Raw genomic sequence first — 7,869 nt, forward strand, 5'->3', positions numbered from 1 at the left:
TGTCACCACTAATACCGCTAATATTTTGAAGGGGTGGCCTGCCCCTCCACACCTGTGGGTGTTTCTCGTTAGGTGGAATGAGAGACTTGAGAAAAGAAATGAGACACAGAGACAAAGTATAGAGAAAGAAAAAGTGGGCCCTGAGTTCCCTTAGTATTTATTGATAATTATCTTTACCATCTTAAAGAAAAGGAAGTGGCAGGATAATAGGATCATTGTAGGGAGAAAGTCAGCAGTAAGACATATGAATAAAGTTCTCTGTGACATGAATAAGTTTAAGGAAAAATGCTGTGCCTTGATATGCATATGTAGACATCTCCATAAACCTTTTTAGTGCATAAAGAGCAGCATTGCGCTAGCAAGTCCCACCTTTCACCCTAAGGCGGTTTTCTCCTTTCTCAGTAAACAGAACATACAATCGGGTTTTATACCGAGATGTTCCATTGCCCAGGGACGGGCAGGAGACAGATGCTTTTCTCTATCTCAGCTGCCAACAACCGCCAAGAGGCCTTCTTTCCTCTTGTACTAGTCCTCCTCAGCACAGACCCTTCACGGGTGTCAGGCTGGGGGACGATCAGGTCTTTCCCTTCCCACGAGGCCATATTTCAGACCATCACATGGGGAGAAACCTTGGACAATACCTAGCTTTCCTAGGCAGAGGTCCCTGCGACCTTTGGCAGTGTGCGTATCCCTGGGTACTTGAGATTAAGAGAATGGTGATGACATTTAACCAGCAAGCTGCCTTCAGGCACTTGTTTAACAAAGCACACACTGCACAGCCCAAAATCCTTTAAACCTTGAGTCACCATAGCACATGTCTCTTGCAAGGACAAGGTTGGGGGTAGGGTCACAGATTAACAGCGTCTCAAATACAGAACAAAATGGAGTCTCTTATGTCCACTTCTTTCTATATAGACACAGTAACAGTCTGATCTTTCTTTCTTTTCCTCACATTTTCCCCTTTTCAACAAAACCACTATTGTCATCATGGCTCGTTCTCAATGGTCACTGTCTCTTTGGAACTGTTGGGTATAACTGCCGACTAACAGCAGACAAAACAGGCACACAAGGATTAATATGAAATTTACAATAGTAGTACTTTACATGGTCTTAACCAAAGTGACAGAGTTAAGATTTGCGAGGCCATCAGCAACTCCTGCAATTGCCTCAGTTTCTGGTACCAACACAGAGATCACATACTTCACAAAGTAATAAAATATCACAAAGCAAGTGGAGGCAGGATGAGATCACAGGATGGCATTAAAATTAAAATTGCTAATGAAATTTCGGGCAAGCATTGTCATTGATAACATCTTATCAGGAAACAGGGTTTGAGAGCAGACAACCTGTCTGACCAAAATTTATTAGGTGGGAATTTCCTCGTCCTAATAAGCCTGGGAGCGCTACAGGAGACCAGGGCTTATTTCATCCCTTTGGCTTCAACTGGAAAAGGCGGCACGCTTCCAAGGAGGTCGTTTATAGGCCTACCCTCAGAGCTCATTTTCTTTCTCAGGGATATTCCTTGCTGAGAAAAAGAATTCAGCGATATTTCTCCTATTTGCTTTTAAAAAGAGGAGAAATATGGCTCTGTTCCGTCCGGCTCACTGGCAGCCAGTTCAAGGTTACCTCCCTTGTTCCCTGAACATCGCTGTTATCCTGTTCTTTTTTCAAGATGCCCAGATTTCATATTGTTCAAACACACATGCTCTACAAACAATTTGTGCAGTTAATGCAATCATCACAGGGTCCTGAGGTGACATATATCCTCTTCAGCTTACAAAGATGATGGGATTAAGAGATTAAAGTAAAGACAGACATAGGAAGTTATAAACGTATTAATTTGGGAGAACTAATAAATGTCCATGAAATCTTTACATTTTATGTTTTTCTGCCATGGCTTCAGCCAGTCCCTCCGTTCAAGGTCCCTGACTTCCCGTAACATCCTCTCTCCCTTTCCGTCTATATAAATGTGCCATGGCGACGAAGGCTTGTTCGTTCTCTCGATTTTGACGCAGGATTCTTTGAGTAGTCTGGCACACTACCATCTCCGTGTAGGCACTTTTCTTTGCATCTCTGATGGGTTCTTTGTAGAACTTCAAATGTCTAGTGGGTATCCAAACAGGAAGCTGATTTTCTCCTGGTGAAACACAAGCAAAACCTCTTCCCCAGGTTATCACCTGCCCTTTTCCCATGTCTTATTTTTGTTGTCTTTCCACTAGATCAGTTTTCCTTCACGTGGACTGTTCTTTTTACCAGTAAGATGTTGTTCTGCAGAAGTCGTAGTCTGATTTCTATAAATGTTTAAAAAATTTAAAGTATAGAGTGCTAGATTAAGCTGCATCTGAGGAGTGGTACACTACTTACTGTCTCCCCCTTCTTTTTGTTTAACTAACTGAGTTTTGAGTGTTCTATTAGTTCTTTCAACTATGGCCTGTCCTTGGGAATTATAAGGAATTCCTGTTGTATGTGTAATTTTCCCCTGATTTAAGAATTTTTGGAAAGCTTTACTACAGTATCTTGGTCCATTGTCAGTTTTAGTTTTTTCTGGAACTCCCATTACAGCAAAGCAAGATAATAAGTGTTTTTTAACATGGGAAGTACTTTCTCCTGTCTGGCAGGTTGCCCATATGAAATGTGAATAAGTATCAACTGTTACATGAACATATGATAATTTTCCAAATGAAGGTACATGTGTAACATCCATTTGCCATAATGCATTAGGACACAGACCTCTGGGATTAACTCCTGCCTCTTGAGTGGGCAGGTGTAGTACTTGACACTGGGTGCAATGTTGTACTATATCTTTTGCCTGTTTCCATGTGACATTAAATTTGTTTTTTAACCCTGCTGCATTTACATGAGTCAAAGCATGAAGTTCTTGTGCTTTTATGAATGCAGAGGATACCAGTAAGTCAGCTTGTTAATTTGCTTTAGTTAAAGGTCCTGGTAAATTAGTGTGTGCTCGAATATGAGTAATATAAAATGGAAAATTCCTTTTTCTTACAGTTTGTTGTAGTAAATTGAACAGCTGGTTTAACTGATCATCCCTGCTATATTTAATTAGAGCTGTCTCAACATCCCTTGTAGCCTGTACTACATATGCAGAATCTGGTATAATATTAACAGGTTGCTTAAAATCTTGTAACACTGTAATGACTGCAACCAACTCTGCCCTTTGAGCCGATTGATATTGAGTTTTGATTACTCGCTCTTTTGGCCCTGTGTAAGCTGCTTTTCCATTGCTGGAACCATCAGTAAATACTGTCAGAGCATTTTCTAGAGGTTCATCTCTGGTAATTTTAGGTAAAATCCAAGTAGTCAATTTTAAAAACTGGAAGATTTTTGTTTTTGGGTAATGATTATCAATAATTCCCACAAAATCAACAAGACCAATCTGCTATGCACCAGAATTGATAAAGGCTTGTCTAACTTGTTCCTTGGTTAAGGGAACAACTATTTTGTCTGGGTCATTACCACACAGTTTTATTATTTGTAATCTTGCCTGACCAATTAATGTAGCTATTTCATCCAAGTACAATGTAAAAGTCTTAATTGTACCGTGAGGAAGGAATGACCACTCCACAAGATCAGTATTTTGAACAATGATGCCTGTTGGAGAATGTGCAGTAGCAAAAATCAAAAGTTGGAGTGGGGCTAAGGGATCTATTTTACTTATTTGCGCTGACTGAATTTTTTCTTCCACTAATTTAATTTCTTTTGTTGCCTCTGGGGTTAATATTCTTTTACTATTTAAGTCTGGGTCTCCTCTAAGGATAGAGAACAAATTTGACATGGCATAAGTAGGAATGCCTAGAGTTGGCCGAATCCAATTAATATCGCCTAACAATTTCTGAAAGTCATTTAATGTTTCTAATGTGTCTTTTCTTATTTCTATTTTTTGTGGCTTAATTTTTCTATTTTCTATCTGCATCCCTAAATAATGAAAAGGAGTAGAGGTCTGGATCTTATCAGATGCTATTGTTAGTCCTGCGTTGGCAACCTCTGCTTGCAGAAATGTGTAACAGTCAATTAATTTGTCTCTTGTTTCTGCAGCACATAAAATAGCATGAATATAGTGAACGATATAACAATCTGAACAATTTGTCTCTAACTGGTTGAAGGACTTGACCTACAAAAGTTTGACAAATAGTTGGACTATTAAGCATTCCCTGAGGTAATACTTTCCACTGAAACCTGGTGGCTGGTTCTTTATTTTTTATGGCTGGTATAGTAAAGGCAAATTTTTCACAATCCTGCTCTGCCAGAGGAATGGTAAAAAAGCAGTCCTTTAGATCAATTATAATTAAAGGCCAGTCTTCTGGGATCATGGCCGGAGAGGGCAGTCCGGGTTGAAGAGGCCCCGTGGGTTGAATTACGGCATTTACGGCTCTTAAGTCCATTAACATATGCCATTTGCCTGATTTTTTCTGAATTACAAATACAGGAGAATTTCAGGGCGAGAATGAAGGCTCAATGTGTCCCTTTTCTAATTGTTCCTTTGCTAATAAATGTAAAGCCTCCAGTTTTTGTTTCGGTAGCGGCCACTGATTTACCCATACCGGTTTTTCTGTTTTCCACGTTAATGGAATGGGTTTAGGCGGCTCTACAGTGGCCGCCCCTAAAAAGGATACCCTATTCCTTTTCTTTCTTGATTTTTCTCAGTCTCAATTGGGACTTTAATGCCATTTTCATTTTTTCCTAATCCCTTTCCTGGTATATATCCCATCTTAGTCATGATTTTTTGACTCGTGAGGCTGTATAATGGAGCGGGCATAATGATTTCCACACCCCATTGTTGTAACAAATCTCGACCCCATAGACTAACAGGAATTGAAGTAATCATTGGCTGAACAGTACTTTCTTGATCATCTGGCCCTAAACAATGTAAAATCATTGTACTTTGATACACTTCTGAAGCTGTGCCTGCGCCGACAAGTCTTGTAACAGCCTTTTGTTCAGGCCAATTTTTTGGCCACTGATTTAAAGCAATGACAGAGACATCTGCTCCAGTGTCTACCAACCCTTCAAACTCTTTTCCTTGAATAATGGCCTTACACACAGGTCTGCTCTCAGAGACCCGACTTGCCCAATATGCAGCCTTTCCTGCCGGATCAGTGTTTCCAAACCCTCCTGTTCTTTTTATCTGTTTCCAACTTTAATATAAAGTAGGAGTAATAATTGAGCGATCCTGTCTCCTGGACTGGCACTCCAAGGAATTGAGGAACTAATAACCAATTGAATTTCGCCTTTATAGTCTGAATCAACCACACCAGTATGAATTTGAACTCCCTTTAGATTTAAATTTGATCTTCCTAAGATTCGTCCTACAGTCCCCTCAGGCAATGGGCCGTATACCCCTGTGGGGATTTTTCATGGAGGCTCCCCTGGAAGCAGAGAGACTGCTTGTATAGTACATAAATCTACTGCTGCACTGCCGCTTGTGGCAGGGGATAATTGCTGTATTGTGATAAGTGCCTTATTCCCTGAGACACTTGTGACAGTGGGGGTTGTTGTTCCTGAAAACCCTGAGGAACAAAAGGCTGAATTGGGAATGCCCCAGTTGGTTGCAAGGCCTGAGGCTGGCCCCTCCTCTCGTTTCCCGACAGTGGTTGCCCATTTTTATCAAATTTAGAATGACATTGATGACCCCAATGTTTTCCCTTTTTACATCTTGGACATAGGCCAGGTGGCTCTTTATCTGTTGTTGTAGTAGCTTCAGTAGTTACATTTTGTTTATCTGAGACTAGGCAATTCTTTTTTAGATGACCAATTTGACCACAATTGTAACATTTTCCCCCAAATATTCTAACTTGTCCTCCTAAAGCAACTCCTGTGATTGCTTGAGCCATAAGCATAGCTTTATGCATAGCTCCTCCAATTCCATCGCAGGCTTTAACGTACTCTGAGATTACATCTGATCCTGCCGGAACCCTTCCTATTAATGGCTTAATGGCTGATTGACAATCAGGATTGGCGTTTTCATATGCCATCAACTCCACTATGACCTTACGGGCATTCTCATCGGTAATTGACTTTTGAGCAGCATCTTGAAGTCTTGCTACAAAATCAGGGTAGGGCTCTTTAGAGCCTTGTCTTATTGTATTAAAGGAGGGGCAGGCGGTTCCTGGGTCTTGGATTTTCTCCCAGGCCCTAAGGCAGATAGCCCTAATTTGCTCAATGGCCTCATTTGGCATTATTACTTGTTGGCTAGCAGTGCTCCAATTTTGACCTACTCCTAATAGTTGATCTGCGTCTATGTTAATTGGAGGATTGGCAGTCCTATTTCTTCGGACCTGTTCTTGTGCCTCATCAATCCACCAAGTCTTAAATTGTAAAGATTGAGAGGGTGAGAGTGATGATTTAGCCAGAATCCCCCAATCATAAGGAATGAGTCTATGTCCATGAGCAATGGAATCTAATAATGTTCTCATGTAAGGAGAGCTGGGTCCATACTGTTTTACTCCCTCTTTCATTTCTTTTAGCATTTTTATAGAAAAGGACTCGTATCTGGGTTCAGCTATGGGAGGCTCTCCCTCATGGGCCCCTTCTCCAGGTAGTCTTGAGTCTAATATTACTGGGAATTGCCATGCTTCAATATCTCCTTGTTTTCTTGCCTTACACTACCCTGTGTACTAGGCGGTGCTGTAGGATTAAGTCTCATGGTGAGCGGCTGAGGATATGGCACCCTGTGCTGTGGCGCTGGAAATGTTCCTGGCTGTCCATACGGATTTTCTGGGGGCTGCCGATACTGAAGTTCGGCTGGCGGCCAGTATTGATAGGCTACTGGCGGCTGGGTCTTATTTTCTTCCGGCTGATATTGTGGACACTGTATTTGGATTGGCATTGCCATGACAGAGACTCTTATCTTTTTCTATTTGATCTTCTTTTGGAGTTTGTACTTGTTTAACCTGCATTTGAGGTTGTAAAGTTACAGGCATCTGAGCTGCTGTAAGAGGAGTTGGCCATCATGGTTTAGACTCTGATGGCTCTGCTAATTCTGGACCTCTCTCTTCTAATTTTAACGTTTCAGGATATATCACTTCCTGTAATTGATTATCGTCAACATTTTGCATTGACCGAGCCATTACCGGCTCTGCTACACATTTACAATGTGAACTTTCCGTTCCTTTCCAGGATTCTATCCCTGCCTCTTTTTCACAATCTACTACACAGCATTCAGGGACATCAGAAACTGAAACGCTATCTTCTTCTGTTTGAAACGGTTCTAAAGCTACTTTAATAATGACCCAATCATTCCATACTGTGAGTGGAATGATTTTAGCTTCCCTACTTGCTTGTTTTAATTCTTTGCCAATTTTTTCCCAGTCTTTTAGATCTAAAGTTCCCTGTTCTGGAAACCATGGGCAAAACTGTTCTATTGTTTGAAATAACGTAATTAGATTTTTGGTAGAGACTTTAACTCCCCCTCTTTTAAAGAGAATTTTAATAAAGCTGCGATAAAGAGGCATATTTACTTTTAGTTTGCCCCATTATTACCCTAGGTTCTTCCTAGAGCACAAGCTTACCACAAGGCTGACTGTAGATGTACTCGGGAGTCTCTCGTCAACTTGTCCTCAATGACCACGCTCGAGTGTACCTTCACCTTAGAGAAAAGCACCCACGTTGGGCACCAGATGAAGGGGTGGCCTGCCTCTCCACACCTGTGGGTGTTTCTCGTTAGGTGGAACGAGAGACTTGAGAAAAGAAATGAGACACAGAGACAAAGTATAGAGAAAGAAAAAGTGGGCCCAGGGGACTGGCGCTCGGCATACCGAGGACCCATGCCGGACCGGTCTCTGAGTTCCCTTAGTATTTATTGATAATTATCTTTACCATCTTTTTTGTTTTTTTTTTTTTTTTTTTTTTTTT

The sequence above is a fragment of the Theropithecus gelada genome, chromosome 11 (genome assembly GCF_003255815.1).
Source record: "Theropithecus gelada isolate Dixy chromosome 11, Tgel_1.0, whole genome shotgun sequence".
In the NCBI taxonomy this organism is placed as follows: Eukaryota; Metazoa; Chordata; class Mammalia; order Primates; family Cercopithecidae; genus Theropithecus; species Theropithecus gelada.